This window comes from Desmodus rotundus, chromosome 3 (genome assembly GCF_022682495.2).
Source record: "Desmodus rotundus isolate HL8 chromosome 3, HLdesRot8A.1, whole genome shotgun sequence".
Taxonomy (NCBI): domain Eukaryota; kingdom Metazoa; phylum Chordata; class Mammalia; order Chiroptera; family Phyllostomidae; genus Desmodus; species Desmodus rotundus.
Genome location: NC_071389.1, coordinates 71,896,598 through 71,913,654, shown reverse-complemented (window position 1 = coordinate 71,913,654; position 17,057 = coordinate 71,896,598). Strand labels below are relative to the sequence as shown.

Below are 17,057 nucleotides of genomic sequence, written 5' to 3'. Positions count from 1 at the left end.
TAGCAATGACATCCTTACTCTTCTGGCTACTGATCCCAGACAATTTTTAACTTTCCCTGTCCTTCATCCTCTTTATCCACATGATCACTCGAATCTTTCCCTTCATCACAGGTGCTCTCTTTTTCACCACCATCTCTTTTTCATCTTTTTTTCTTCCTACTTGGTCAGGAACTCGTGGCTTCATGCCTAGATTATTATAACTGCCTCCTAACTAGCCCCTTAAGACAAAGGTATTCAGTCCTGTCTTCCCTGTGTAACTCTCCGATGAAAGCCTATAGAGTATGTTTCACTCCTGATCTAACACTAAGCTTGGTTCTAAGTAAAGCCCACACTCCGCAGTCAGCTCGTCTTCATCTGGCCCTCCCCTCATCTGCCGTTAGCATCTTCTTCTGTTCTGCAGCAAGAATTTCTTTTTTATGCTCGTGTCATAACTTCCATCACACCAGGCCCTTTCTTAACTTCTTTTGCCCCAGTCCTTTGGAAGCTCCTCTCGCCACGTGTCCACTCGTGTGTCTTTCATCCATTTTGCATGGACTCCCGTTCATAACTTGCCTTTTCTCTTCATATGTACTTTTCCACTTCAAAACTCATAGCCCTTCTTTTCTCTGTCTCTCATTTATTCCCTTGAAGAATACTTGAAGAATACTCTTACCTGTCCATTTCCAAAAAATTTTTATGTTTTGCCCATTTATATTTCCATGTTTTATATTTTTCACTTAATCGGTTTTAACTCCCGAAGGTCAGGTATTATTACCGATGTGTGTATTTCCCCTCAGAATGATTTATGTATTAGGTACTAAATAAAAACATGCGGAGTGAATCCATGGTTAAAATTTGGGGGAGTCAGCATATGCACAGCTTTGCTTGGCATCCGACGAGATGTTATGAGGTAGCATTAATAACTTCTATGCAGATGGAAGGTGGTGCGATTAACTTGGGGTGTGTTTTGGGCTTCTGTTGATACAGTCCTCCATTCTGGAGTATCAGTACTGCGAGGACTTCTTGTGACCTTCACAGCTTAAACAGACACTGAGATAGATGTATTTTCATAATAGGTCTTAACTAATAAGACCTGATTTTCTCATACGTTTATTTATTTACATCTATTTTACTAGGCCTTTTATTTATTCACTGTGCGTACTTGCTCGTCTAAAAGCTTATTAAGATAAAGGTGCTATTTTACTGTCTCCTCTGCACTGCAGTGGTGTCCATTATGGGGCTAAAGAACCTTATTTGTCTTTACATACTTTGACTAAGGACAGAGATGATATCATAGGCCTTTGCACCCTCACATCAAACCTCACTGCCTTCCCACACATCCGCCCTCCCAGATTGTCTAATCTGGGATTTCACATTTCAACAGGTCCTGGCCATGATCAATTACAGGCTAGAGGGGAGCTGCTTGGATCCGGTAAGAGAGCACTGTGCACCTGACCGATCTATAGCTGGCTTATAGCATACATTTTCTTCCCCAGATAAATCTCTATCCTTATTAAGTTTTTTCTTCATCTCTTTTCCCAGGTGTCTATTGGGCTGTTTTCTCCATAACATGTTGGGCTTTGTTCTCTCTTTGTAAGTGTGTGTTTACTGCTCTGACAGAGTCTAACTTGATGTCCTCTGCACATTTCAAAACTATGCCTTCTTTTCCGTCATCAGGTCATCCTGCTGTCATCCCCGAACAGCCTTCTCAGCTGCCCCTGACCCATGCATGGCTGCCTTCTGTTGTCCAGTCCACCAGATGTCCTCAAAACTAACAGACCCAAAAGGGAAATGGCTAACGGTAAGAATTTTTTCCTCCTCTTAGAAAATTTCTAATACATTTGCTTTTAAGTGTTGCCAGTGCAAGGTTTTTCTTATGAGTGGGTGGCATGAATATGGTTCCAAAATGTTGTCTTAAGGATATTAAAAGTTTAGGGAATTTTTTTTTGATTCCTTTCATAGCGATGGGTCAGGAGGAAGAAGATAAGAGTATATTGCAGATAGCTTTTTCAAACATGTCAAACATTTTTGACATTCTGAGTTTTAGCTTCTGGCTGTGACCCCTGACATGACCCATCAATACCTTAAATTCAACATAGCCAAAGACAAACTCATTTCGTTCTGTTCTACCATAACCTTTTCTTTTAAATTTTGTACTTCAAAGATTGGTATTGGCATTTACTGGCTGCCCTCATGCCCTACCAGCCACTCACTCCTTATTCAAGGAATTTGCCATGTCTTCTAAATATTTTTCTAATCCTTCTCCATTTCCCTATTCCTACTCTCTGGTCTTGGCTGGGTCAATTACCTTCTTACTGGGCTATTTAGTCTACTGTGGATAATCCCACCCTGCTCCCACTCTCCTAAAATAGATCTTATCAAGTTATTTCCTTAATGGACTGAACAGCACAATTGACGCTCTGTAGCACTCCATGTCCCATCTGTCTTATTTCCATAGTCTTCCCACACCCGGACCCATGGATGCCTTCGATTTCATGGTCTAGTCCTGATCCAGTTCCTGAGCCCGTTCTGATTGACTCAGGATGCACATCCGTATTTTCCATCCCTCTCGTACCTCTTCCCAAGTCCTATGGGCACTTAAAATTAAGTGACTATCCTATGCCAGAAACTTGGTGACCCAGTGATGTCCTCTGAGTTGCTGTATCGCTCCTGTTTTTCCCACTAGTATTCAGAGCCAGTTCTCTTTCCCCATGTGGCATCCTTTGGTGGCCATGATTTGCATTTCTTCCATTTGTGTTATATTAACATATTCTGCACTTTTATCAGGGTCCCATTGCCTAAATTTTGGCCAGTTACTCAGTTCAATGAACTAGCCTTCCTTTAAGGCTTCAGCTTGGACTTCAACTTCTTGATAGTTGAGGTGCCTTCCATCTGATTTAGTTTTATCAGGACTGGTGATTGTGAAACCCAAGAGCACCTGAGAGATGATTCTTTGCTCACTGTGTGTATAAGTTTCCTGTACTCCTGTAACAAATTGCCACAAATTTGGTTGCTTAAAACAATGGAAATTTAGGTGCTAACAGGAATGCTGTCTCACCACAGGACTACGGGAGAATCTGTTCCTTACCTCTTCTAGCTTCTGGTGGCTGCCGGCATTCCTTGGCTTGTGGCTCCATCACTCCAATATCTACCTCCCTGGTCACATTTCCTTTTCCTCTTCTTTCTGTAGTCAAATCCCCTTCTGCCTCCATCTAATGAGCATACTTCTTACTGAATGTAGGGCCCAAATGGATAATCTGGAATAATCCCTCCACCTCAAAACTTTAATACAATCATGTCTGAAAAATCTTCGCCATAGAAGGTAACATTGATGGGTTCCAGACATTAGGTCCTGTTTTCTTTGGAGGCCCTTATTCAGTCCACTGCACTGTGTTTTACTCATCTGCTATTTCTCCTAGAAACCCAAGTCCTGACCATGCCTGAGTCACGGTTAAGCTTGTCACGCCCTTTAGCAGTATTGCTTTCTACCTGCCTCACCTACACGTAGAGAATGGGCCTCAGCAATGCTGTCCATTCCCTAGAGTCTGTCTCATGCTAGGGGCAGGTACTACCTCCCTGCTCTGTTCGTTTTGCCTCAGTCTCACATCTTGAATTATAGAAAATAATCAAGTCCCTTTTCAAAAATATCATCCTGTGGTGCTCTGTCCCTTTCTCTCTGCCTCCCACAAAGACCTTGCAATTCATACCCTTCCAGAGTGTCCCCATGGTGCTTCATTGGATGGGGACAGAGACGCGGGCCGCTGTTTCCTTATCCAGAATGCCATTTTCTCCTTCTTCCCTATGTGGTGAAGTAGTGTTTACTGTGCAAGGTCTCTGAAGATTTCTTGAACTGCACCCCTCTCTCCTTTTCCATGCAGAATTAATTACTTATTTGATCTCTTCCTCATCAGCACTCTGTTCATACTTGATTCTAACCCACTGTATTCTTTTTTTTGTGTCTAAGTCTCCTGCTTCCTAGACTGAGTTTCATGAGAACCAGGAATAGGATATTTCTCGTCTTTTTTATTTTAATCTGACACATGACCCACAAAAAGGACTTGATATAATAATGTATATAATATAATATAATATAATATAATATAAGGCATTTATTTGACCAATTTCAAGTTTTCCATAATTCAGAATATTTTAAGACATAGGAATATTTACTAATCTCTTAATTGCCTATAAATCCCCAAATAATTGTTTTTTAGTTGGCCATGTACAGTTCATTTGGCTTTTGTTTCTGGTACAAATTGATTAAAAATATTCTATTCTGTGCTTAAATTTTATTCACAGTGAAGGGGTCATTACACTTAACCTTCTGGGGAGACCAATTTTATTTTAATATGGGATTTTACTACACATGAAAAACTACCAGTGCATTGTCACTTGATTGTCTTCTCATAGATCTAGACCTTGAAGCAAAAATCTGGAGTTTTATTTGTCAGGATTGCTTCTTCTGAGTCATTGGCTACCTGTCAAAACGGTACTGTTTTTTCCTGTTCCTGGCTGCTTTGTTTGGTTTGAGTAGATCTGAATTTCAGCATTATGTTCCCCACCTTTTCACTGGACGCTGTAGGCACAATTGCCCACCGCCTCCCTGATCTTAAATGTATTTAATGCTGGGTGAGTTATTGGCCCTGTTACATTGCTGGCATCTGTTTCCTGTGTGTAGGAGTTTTGTAGGGGGTGCTGGTATTTTATTACATTGCATGGCTTATATTTATGAGAAACTCAAAGGGCTTTGAGGATTTTCTTTTTTGGTATCTAATCTTCTGATGGCTCTCTGAGGTGGGGAGTGTGAAGTGTTATCTCCATTTTGCAGATTTTATAACAGAGGTACCATACAACTTGATGCAGGCCCCGCAGCAACTTAGGGGCCAAGTGGAAGCCATCTCCTCAGTCTTTCAACCTCCATTTCAGTGATTGAGATGTCAAATGACTTAATTTTAACTTTAACACTTATGCCATTTTGGCTTTTCACGAAATATTGTTGTCACTACTTACATGGTAGCCAGTGCTCCAATTTTAACATTATTTTTCTATATTCTCAATCCTGTAATCCCTTCTCATTTGCTACACACACACACACACACACACACACACACACTTTGTTACATAATACAATATATAAAATATACTTTGTATATAATAAAAATATACTTTTAAAATAATGTACATACAAAAATGATTTCTGTAAAGGGGTTACTTGGTCAAGGGACTATATGTGTATATGTGAGATTTCAGCCGTATCAGCTTATTTTATGTTTTGACTAACTTTTTTTGGTCAGTTAAACATATTTTATAGGCATTAGCTAGAGATCAAGAAAGAAATACTATACATTGAACAGCAGGTACTCACTGATAAGTGGAATAAATTTTTTAAAATTTAATTCTTCTATGCAAATGACTAACCCCAAAGTGAGCTTATACTGTAACTTTCATATACTTTCCCTCAAATGCTAACACTTTTTTCTCTCTCAGAAGATAGTTGACACATTATTTTGGATTTAAAATTTTACTGCAAATGTATGTATTTGATCAGATTTGCTGGAGTCTTTAAAGGGAATGTCCCAAGGGATTCTGTGTCGGTATTGCTTCTTTCTGTGCAAGGCTTCTTTCTCTTCCAGAATGAATTTGGAATGCCCCACACTTTTGCCAGCTGGCATTAATTATACCACTGCTTCTAGAGCACCAAGCTGCCTGGCAGGAAAATCTCCCGTTTCTGGAGTCTCTGAGGCACAGTCTTAGTTTATTGCTGTGGAATGGCAGTGAGGCAGGCTCTGACAGCTGCCTTAGGAATCAGCCTTGAGACCTCCTTGTGATTGTCCTAAGGCCCTAGAGGGATTTAGAGCACCTGGTGGGGGGGGGGGGGGGAATGCAAGGCGCCACCCCTCGGCTTTGTGAACCTCTCCTCCCAGGGCTTCTGAGCACCACCCAGCTGCAGTGTTTTTGCCTTGAAACCATTTGGAACTGCTGGAATAGAGGCCACCCAGAGCTTCTGGGAGCAGCTGTGGCTGTAGGTCTCCTATTGGCCAGAGCAGAGAAGGTTCTCACTTATCTGCACGGAACACGGGTGGCCGTGATCCCTTAGGATAATGCAATTTCTCACTGTCTGGGGGTGGAAGCTATTGTTTTCCTTCCCAGCTTCTTGTTTGAAGTAGTTTTGTTAGGCTTCCGGCTCTGCTGACTCACAGACACACACATAAAAACTCCCTCCCTCCCCCCACCTCTTCCCTCCCTCATCCCCATTTGATGGCTTTTGAAATGACTAAGAAGATAACAAATCTCCCTGCTAGGGGGTAACAGCTTAAACAGTAAGTGGAAGGAACTGTTCACACAGGTCCACAAAGTCTGAAACACTTCATCCAGCCGTCCTCTTTCACTGCTAACTCTATTTCCTTTTCTGTTCCTGTCTCCCCTCCTCAAACATTCTGGCTGAGCCATAAGCCTAAATGTGGCTGACATATGATTACAGAGGCATAATTCACATTGGGGAACTTTGAAGACGAGCAAGTTGAAGGATTCCATTTTCGTGTCCCCGACAGAAATTCCTTATTTTGAATGAACATTTTGTGAAGACGCTTCTTCACCTTCCTCTTTCACTTGCGCTGCTGAACTGTAATTAAAATGAATGAAGAACTTGATTCCCGGTGTGTGCACCTGGGCTCTTTGTAGAGTCTCTCTTTGCAGTTGATGGATTTCTGAAGCAGAAAATCAAGCTTATTCACAATAGAAGCTTATAGTTTTGGAAACCACATGGATAGGAGTACTGTAATTTTGCAAGATTTGGCAGGCCACCAATGAACCCAGTAGCCACAGTGACCAAAACTAAAAATGTGGAAAGTCAGCTTTCCTTCTTAATTACTTTTAGACCATGTTAGCACATTCTCAGGGTCAGAACAGCATTTTCGGTATTTAATTGTAGGGCTACCTTTTCTCACAGTTAAATAATGTTCTTATTATTTTAACATAAAATAGGGCTTATTATTAAATGAGGAAACATTGAAAGAATGTGTAGACATCATTTCTACCAGGTAATTAGTAACATGTTCTAATTGTGTACCATTATTCCAAATATATTAAACATATAATTCCAAACATATTAAAATCCCCCATTTTGTGAGCATCACTACTTGTCCAACTAAAAAAGTCATTTAACTGATAACATGTCTACCTTCTCAATGGTTTTTTACACTAATACCAAGATGTAGAAATAGTCTCAATTTTATTGTCTATTTTATTGTCATCAGTTCATGAAAATACTGCCAGTAGGGCTGGAAAACAAAATTTTCTCATATTTTATAACACAGTTCCCTGGGCCCTAGCCCTAATTATTTTTAATAATTTCAAAAGGGACTCTGTAATTGGGCTCACCATCAGTTTCTGGTCTGCTTTAAAATGAGTCACAGACTCATACAGATATTCTGTCAGTTTCTAGAAAAGGAAAGTTTCTGGAAAGTAGGTCATTTGATGTTGGTGGTAGGTGTGATATACATTTCAGATGTTGTATGTGTGTATATATGTGTTGTGTTATTTGTGTTTGACATAAATCTATATAGCTCCTAGTACAAAAATCAGAAATCTTCAGTTTCCCTAAGGCTTATCTCCAGTTCTTGTTCCTTGAATGCAGATTATAATAAAGGCAGGCTCTGGCTGGACATGCTGGACATCTCTGCTAGAGTTAGAGCATTTGTTCCAGGCCTCAGGGGATAAAGACAGACGCTTGTTTTCCAGCTTGCCCCAAGCCCCTGAGCCTTTGCAGATTGAAGTAACTGCCTTTATGTGCAGGATCTTGCCTGCAGTCTCCCCCAGTTTGGGGAGAGAGGGTAGGGAGCAGTGGGAGGAGGGGGATAAATTATTCAGCCTCTGCTAAATGTCAGGCACTGTGCTGGGTGCCGTACGTACCTTCCGCTGAATCTATACCACAACCTTGACAAGGAAGTATTTTATAAATGATGCAATGCAGAACTTCAGAGCTCAGACACTGGGGCCAGACTGCTGAGGTTTGAATCATCACTTTGCTCCCCTTTCAAGTATGAGGCCCCACAGTGCCTCAGTTTCCCCATTTGTGAAGTGGGGATAGTAACAGGACCAATTTCTGTTGTTTGTTGTTGGGATAAATACATTAAGAATAGTGAAGTGCTTAGAAGAGCACCTGCCATACACTACTAGGTCGTGTTTGTCAAATAAAGGGAAGGGAAGCTGGGTGCAGGTCTGACCCTGCATCTATCTGTCGGCTTGCAAACGGCGATCTTTTCACCTCACCCCTGACTCTACTCCCTTTTTTTTCCTCCTAGTTACTTTTGAGTCACCAAATCTTGAGTCAGTCAGTTTTCTTCCTTTCCCCTCACCTTACCTGATCAGGGTGGTCCCCCATATAATTCTTGTTTGCCCTTTTCCTTGTCTCGGTAGGGCCATTCTAGGGCCTGTTTCTCAGAGCTTAAACAATTAAGACTGTACATGCAGGCAGGTGACAAGGACTCTCCAAATGACTTGGGGGTTGACCATTTTAGTTCCATGCTCAATTTTTAAGGATAGACTAAATGACACTTTATTGTTTCTTTTTTAAAAAATTATTTTTCAATGATAAATTAACATGCAATATTACTTTAATTTCAGGTGTTCAACAGAGTGATTAGATATTTACATACCTTTTGAGGTGTCTGAGCCAACTTCCTTCTTTACACTCTGTTAAGAAATGCTGCTAAAGATGGAGAATGTATATACACAGTCCTTAGGTGGGACGAAGAGGGACGTAACGTTTGGTCTCCAGTAAGGAAAGTATGGAAAGAGGTTGATTACGCTTGCCTCAGTCCATGATAAGTCCAGTACCTATCACTTTGATGTTTCTTACTGTTATTTTGCATTGGTTGTTTTCTTTTCTTTTCTCAAAAATGGAAGCATCTTTGCCCTGGCCAGATGGCTCAGTGGATTGGAGTGTCACCCCGTACACCAGGAAGGTTGCAGCTTCCATTCCTAGTCCCTGCACATACCTTCATTGCAGGTGTAACCCCTGGTGCGGGCGCATAGGGGAGGTGACTGATCTATGTTTCTCTCCCTCTGTTTGCATCCATCCCCTTCTCTCTCTCATATCCTTGGGTGAGCGTTGAAAAAAGAAAAAGCATCTTTCAAGCAGGTTCTATTTCATTCACCTCTCATTGTACTCATTGTACTCATTCCAGGCGACTGACTCTCTGTTGAGCACATAGGTAACAAACAGCTCATGGGTGTTTGGGTTGAGGAAGGAGAGAATCCCATTTAATGGCTTTATTCTGTCTCTAAACAAAAAGTGACACAGGGCAGCTGTTTTCCTCTTACCATGGTGGCTGTATCAAGAGTTTATGTTCAGGATTTGGGGATTTTTGACATATCCTTTGCTTTGTCTAGCAATTTCTTCTGGGATTTTTGGTTCTAAGCTTGTGTCCCTGTATCTTAGGTCTCCAAATGTTGTGGTGTTGGCTTGAACCTGTGTATCTTCTGCCAACTTCCGTCTTTACACTCTCTCTTAAGAAATGCTGCTAAATATGGAGAATGTATTTACACAGCCCTTAGGTGTGATGATGAGGAACATAACATTTGGTCTCCAGTGAGGAAAATATGGAAAGGAGTTGATTACGCTTGCCTCAGTCCCACCTAACTCACCCACACACATCCAGTTTACTTTGGACAGGAGTTTTCAATAATGTTAAAATTTTTGTAAACTGCAATGGGGTTTTTCACTAAGGATGCAGAGTCTTTAAGGCAAGACAACACTATTAATAGAATGTGGATGTGTGTGGTTTATTTTTGTTTTCAAAATGGAAATGTTTCTTTGGGGTTTTGGCATGCTCTTTGATATGTTGAAAGATGAGAAAACATCATTTGGGAAGCTCAGCACTTATACCATATTAGGAAATTTACAGTGCCTGAGATTTCACATTTAATGTTTTAATTGCTTGGTTTGGTAATAGAAAAACTTGAAGCTTCCCTCTTTCATTTAAAGTTACCATCACTTTTTTGCCCTCCTTTCCAGTGGTGGGCTGTTGCCAGCTTCTACTTCCTGCCCTAGCCCCAGCATGGACTGTGTATTTGCTCTGAAAAAGGAGTTCATCACATGTCCTTTAGAATCAGTATCATGTTGACTTCTTACATACTGTTTTTCATGTGTGTGTGTGTGTGTATGTAACATGCCACACATGCAATTGTTTCCTGTGGTGCTTGAAAATACCTTAACTGCAACTGAAGTTGATTTGTATACTTTTTAATTTTTAAAGATTTTATTTATTTGTTTATAGAGGGAGGGGAAGGGAAGGAAAAAGAGAAGAAGAGAAACATCAATGTGTGGCTGCCTCTCACATGACCCCTACTGGGGACCTGGCCTGTAATCCAGGCATGTGCCCTGACTGTGAATCGAACCAGTGACCCTTTGGTTTGCAGACCAGCGCTCAATCCACTGAGCTACACCAGCCAGGGCTGACTTGTATTTTTGAAACTTTCAAGTTGGTGCTACTCTGAACATTATGTAATATACTGAAGAAATCAAAGAAAGAGCTACCATCTTGGTCTGAGGGAAGAATAAGAGATACACCTAGATAGACATCATAAAAGGGATAGAGGGAAGGAGGGAGGGGAAGAGAGATGGGGGAGAGAGAGAGAGAGAGAGAGAGAGAGAGAGAGAGAGAGGTAGGTAGATGGGAAAGGAGAGTAGGGAAGAGAGGAAAGAGGAGAGTTAGTTTGTGCTGATACACTCCCTGGAGTTTAGGCCTTCTGGAAAAATTAAGACCCAAAATAAAGTTGACATTTACTCATCTTATAAAAACCTTCTTAGAAGAAAACAATAATGAAAAGACTTCTAAAAGTCATTTCTTGGGGACAATAAAATGTGGAGGGAGCAATCCTGTATATCATTTTTATAGTCAACAGAGTCACAGGGTTTAGAAAGGAAACTTGCTTTCATCTAGGAATTAAGGCTTTATCACTAGGCAGCTGAGAGTAGGGATTAGTTTCATTTTCCATGGTCAACTCTCTCTAAATATTATTTGCAATTAAAATGTTTATATTATCTTTCAGTACCCAAATATATTTTTGAATTATATAGTAATCCATCTTTATTGTACAAAATACAGAAAGACCTCCAAAAGAAAGTAGAAATAACCTATAATTATATAAGATGAAGAAAATTGTCATATAGTTTCATTTAGTATTTATTTCTATGTGCTTATATCTATATGCATTTTATATAAGTAGAATCACACTGTGTTTAGTTTTGAATTCTTCCTGTAACAATAACATAAAAATGATATTTGATGGTTGTGTTGTAATTCTTGCTGTGACTTTATCACAACTTATTTATAATTCCCTGTGGATATTTTGCTGTACTGATTGTGATCTTGATGGGGGGGGGGGTTATTGCTTTATGTTAAGCAGTGCTATAAAGAGCATCTTTGGGTATGAGTAGTTTTTCCATTATCCTGATTATTTTACCACATTAATGTTCTATGGGGACTACTGTGCCTTTTTAACGACCCCTGCACATACTGGCGAGAAGCTTCCCAAGAAGGTTGTACACTCCAACACTGATATTTCAGAATGCCCATGTAGATGCCCGTAAGCCAGTTTTGACCTCCCTCTTTAAGACTTCCCTAATCTGCCAGGGAAAATAGTATCTTATTTGTTATTTTAATTCATATTTCTTTGTGAATTATTTGTATTGCTGCGATTTTATTCTGTTGTTTTATTGGCAGTTTGCTTATTGGGTTTTGTAAGTTCTCTATAAGCTCTTTTCTATTTTTGTACTGGGATTTTAATGATTGCTCATTGATCTCTCTGACTTCTTACATGTTCCTGATATTAACCCCGTTTATGGTTTGACTTATTTCCTTTTTTACCCAAACACTTAGATTTTAATCTTTATCTGATGATAAATGCTTTGGAACATCTCTTTTCCTTCGTTTCCTTTAGTTTTGATCTTCTCTTTCTTTTCTCTCTCGCTCTACCGAAACTCCCTGCGGATTTCTTTTTCCTTTTCTGTGTAAGTTATCTTCACATTCCACTGGCCTACTTCTCCACATTCATGTCCTACTTCACCCGATTTCTTTCATGTTGTCACACACCTTGCAAATTGCACCTACATTTCTGGGCACATATTTCCACCATTTGACCTACTATCCCAGGCCCTTCTTTGTCTTATCTTTTAAGACAGAGCTGTTAGTAATAATCAATTAATATTTGACAAAGGAAGGAAGAACATATGATGGGTAAAGTTAGTCTCTTTAATAAATAGCATTGGGAAAACTGGACAGGTATGTGCAAAAAATTAAGCTAGACCACTTTCTTACACTGTACATAGAATAAACTAAAAATGGATTAAAGACTTAAATGTTAGACTCGAAAGCATAAAAATCCTGAAGAAAACTTAGGCAGTAAAATCTCAGACATTTCTAGTAGCAATGCTTTTTCTGAAAACATAAAAAAATAAACAAATGGGACTATGTAAAAACTAAACAGTTTTTGCCCAGCAAAGGAAACCATCAACAAAATGAAAATTACAACCCGCTGAATGCGAGAACATATCTGCCAGTGATATATCTGATAGGGAGTTACTGTCCAAAATTTATCAAGAACTTATAAACCTTAACATCAAAAAACCAAACAGTCTAATTAAAAAATGGGCAAAGGACCTGAATAGACACTTTTCCAAAGAGGACACACATATGGCCAATAGGCATATGAAAAGTTGCTCAGTGTCACTAAGCATCAGAGAAATGCAAATTGAAACCACAATGAGATAATCCCCTCACACCTGTCAGTGGCTGTCATCAATAAGTCAACAAACAAGTGTGGGCCAGGATGTAGAGAAAAGGGAATCCTCTTGCATTGTCGTGGGGTGAGAATGCCTATTGGTGCAGCCACTGTGGAAAGCAGTATGAGTTGCCCCCCAAAATTAAAAATGGAACTGCCTTATGACCCAGTGATTCCACTTCTGGGAATATATTTGAAGAAAGCCACAATACTAATTTGAAAGAATATATGCACCCCTATGTTCATTGCAGCATTCTTTACAATGATCAAGGTTTAGAAGCAGCCCAAGTGTCCATTAGTAGATAAGTGGATAAAACACTGTGGTACATTTACACAATGAAATATTACTTTGCTGTAAAGAAAGAAGAAACTCTTACCCTTGGCAACAGCATGGATGGACCTGGAGAGCATTATGCTAAGTGAGATAAGCCAGTCAGAGAAAGAGAAATACCATGTGATTTCACTCATATGTGGAATCTAATGAACAAAATAAACTAATAAAACAGAAATAGACTCATAAACAAAGAACAGCCTGAGAGATGTCATAGGAGAGTGGGGTTGGTAGGCTGGTGAAAAAGGTGAAAGGATTAAGCAAAAACAACAACTCATAAACAACAGTGTAGTCATCACCAGAGGGAAAGGGAGAAGAGGGTAATGGCGGGATAAATGATGATGGAAGGAGACTTGACTTGTGGTGGGGAACACATAATATAATACACAGATGATGGAGAATTGTATACCTGAAAGCCATATAATTTTATTAACCAACGTCCCCTCCAATAAATTCAATTAAAAAGGAAAGAAAAAAAAAGAGCAGTTAGGTCACGTCTTTCAGAAAAATCTCCCTGAATACTTCAGCCTGCGGTGATCTGTCCTTACTCTGTTTACAGTGCTCTTTTTGTACTTTTCATCCATTAATTTAAACCTTTAGTTATACTGCCATCACTGTATGTTCTGTCACCCAACGCTGACTGCCAGGCCTTGCAAGCACAGATGCTGTTGTTGTGTTCTCTGCAGACAACCTTCCCACCTTGCACACCCCAAACACACACCTGGAACAGTTTCCCATGCATGGGACACCTGAGTACTCAGCAAAATGTTGATTGATCACTGGTGGTTCTTTTTCCATCTGGTTTCCATTTCTCTTTCTTACTGGTTTTCTTCTTCAGGATAAGGAATCACTTGGTATATTTATTTGGGAAACCATGTCCCCTACTTGCACCCTTCTCTCTGAAACACTATCTGATGCCCTAATCATAATGTGTCACATTCAACTACCACAGAATCTTGAACTTCAGAAACTGGCTAGCTAGCTAACTTTCTCATCTCTCATTATAGATTTCTGTTTTCTGGGCAGGCTAGTCAATGTTATTTTCTAATTCTTAGTACACTTCTTGCCTCTCACCTTCTTGGCCAATTCCCCATGTTTTTAACCCAGGCTTGGCTCTTCTGACGTGTGAGGTCCTCCCCACATTTTAGAAAGGACATGGCTTGTATGTGTGAAGGATTTAGAGATAAAGTACTGAACAGTGAAATATAGGTCCTTGATGCACTATGAGATCAGGAGGAAGGAGATGGCTGTGAGTTACTTTATTCAAGAAAGGCATTATAGGTACAGGTGATTATGGATATTAGAGTATTGGTAAGATTCATATGGGGCATGGGGAAAGAGAGGGTATTTAACAGTTGGAATGATAGTAAACAAATGTCCAAGAACTGTTTAATGGTAGTATTTGGTGGAAATGAACACGGTATATACGTGGGAAACTGAGGATCATAAGAATGTCTAGGCCTAAAATGGGCAGGAGGGGAACATAATTATCTCTCAGGAAGAAGCGGGCCCTCTCCCTCCCAGGAGCACACACACACCTTCCTCCCTCCCTCTCTTCTTCCCCCAGGTATACTACCTTTACCTTTCTCTCTCCTAAGCCCCAGGGTCCTTCTTTTGCCTCTGTAACTTGTTTCCTGAGCCCATTTCTTCTACTGCCCTGTTCTCCTACCTCTGTGACTGTATAAATGAACTTTCATGGTTGGAAGGAAAAACAGACGTCAGTCTGCTCCATGTGGCAGCGAACCACGAATGGCCATAGACCCTCAGTTTTCATCTCCAGGTTCTTGCCTGCTGCCGTCCCTGTACTAATTATGCTTCTCAGAGCACTTCTCCTTTCTTCTCTTTCATATTTAGTTCCTCCTGGAAATGGTATTCTATACTATTCCATTCTATTCAGACCTACTAAAAGGTGCACAAAGAATTTCACAAACACTCTCTCATTTGATGCTTATAATAATCGTGGGCAGGCCTTGCTACATCAATTGAAAAGCAGGAATCAGAGGTTCACTGAAGCCACAAAACAAACAAGCCACAGAAGGGGACCGAGAGGCTGGAGCCCAGATGTGGCAGTGTTCTTGGTGATCAGTCATGCCGTGCCTGCCACAGAGGCTGCCTCTCTTCGTTCATGTGTTCGTTCACTCATTCAGTAGCTTTTGGTAAATCTTGCCTGACCACATCCTATGTGCTGGGCCCCGAGATAATGCAGAGTTGAACAAGGCACACTTTTTGCCCCTGCTTTGAGTCGGTTGGGGTCACAGACATGAAGCTGGCAGTTAGAGTCCTGGGTGACCACTCGGTGTTGGGGAAGCCTGGGTGCTGCGGTTGTACCTAGAAGGACTTTAAGGCTGAAACTGTTGCAAGGACTAAGCGCTTCCTAGAGTAAGAGATATCTGAATTGAGAAGTTGAGGAAGGGTTAAGTGTTGGTTCCAGCTGCCCCCCACCCACCCTGAGTCGGTAACATCAAGGGCCAAAGGTGAGGGAGGATAATGGTAAATCTGGGGAATTAAGAATAGTTGAATTTTTCTGGAATATTGAGTGCAAACTGGAGAGTGGCAGAAGGTAGGCAGAGGCCACACTGTGTGTGTTTGGGAAACCGCGATGAGAGATTTGCAGTTCTCGGTCCAGTGAGGAGCCACTGGAAGGGTTTGGGGACTGTGTGGCATGGTCCAGTGAGTGGTGTGGTCCAGTGTGCGGTGTGGAAAGACTTCTCTGGTGTGATGGGCAGAATGATCTGTGAAAGTAGGGCCATTAGCACAGGTAACACACAGTGATTCTCTCAATCAGTCTCAGGAATAATCTGAAGGACTCAAAAGGGCTTTTCTAGGGCACAGCTAAACAAGATGGAAAGTGCAGAGTGGAGTTTGCTGTCGCACATGGTTTGGGTCTCAAGTTAGAAAAATAGCTTAAAAAGCCATAATGTCATCATAGACCTCACATTCAGATTACCTGTTTCTGGCCAGATAACCAAGGCCAGCTTTGATGAGATTGAAATTGTGTAATTTTTTCTTTGTCTCCATCCAGGTCCTGGGTCTGAAAGAGCAAGCTGGGTTTTTTTTTGTTTTTTTTTTTAAGATATATTTTTAAAAGTTTAGAATAATGTTAAAGTGTTTATTGACAGCAAATATAATTTTTAAAAAATCTGTAAAACACAAAATGTAGCTCAAGAGCTTTTCATTATGAGCTGGTTCACCAATGAGACCATGTTGCAAAGTAAAGCAAAGAAGCTTCATGAAAATGCAAGTGTGGGGGTCAGGGTAGCCGAATCATTTGACCAGTAGAGCTGCTTTTCTCTATGTAAAGAATGCACTTTTCTCTTGTAGTCCTGTCTACATATTTTGCATAAGCATCTCCCTTTGGAGACTACTTCTTTAATTTTTCCCTCCCTTTCCCCCGCAAAAGAGGGATGGTAGATTATTTCAAAGAGCAGCGGAGGGTGGGGGAGGAGACAACGAGGACCTAGGTCCTTACAGTCACTGGAGAACTCTGAACTTTCTGTGTCCTCCCTCAGCGCCCCTCAGGTGGCCTCAGTGTTTCTATTACCTCGATAGAAAGAATATGTGACTCTCCTGCCTGCCTTGAAGTCTCGTTGCCATGGAAACTTCCATTCCACACACCTGATTCACACATCATGCTTGGCTAAGTCCAGACAGAGGTCACAGACTGGCATTTGCCCTTTGTTTCCCCTTCTCGTGTTTGCCAGGCACTTAAAAATGAGTACAGAGAGATGACGGGGAGGGCAGTGTCGTGCGGAAGAAAGCTGTGTATCGGGGGTGGAGGCCTGGGGATTTCAGAAGATAATACCTGTCGAGGGAAAACAGAGCAGACGGAAAGGTGTGTGAGTTTAAGCTGCTTCTGGAAGCAAAGGCTTTGCTCTTATGATGTGTCGGAAGGTAATTTTCTGGATTTCCGGGTGAGATAGGAAACGAGTGAACTGATGCAGAAAGCTGTTGTTCCTCAGTG

General features: G+C 40.8%; 1 long non-coding RNA gene across 2 annotated transcripts in view; it reads left to right on the top strand.

The window, feature by feature from the left end:
- Window positions 1-17,057, top strand: part of LOC128780469 (uncharacterized) — a 346,265-nt gene that overhangs the window by 287,744 nt on the left and 41,464 nt on the right. For both annotated transcript variants that reach the window (XR_011650987.1, XR_011650986.1), the window contains one exon: window positions 1,657-1,780. This is a non-coding gene — a long non-coding RNA (uncharacterized lncRNA). The remainder of the gene's footprint in view (window positions 1-1,656; window positions 1,781-17,057) is intronic.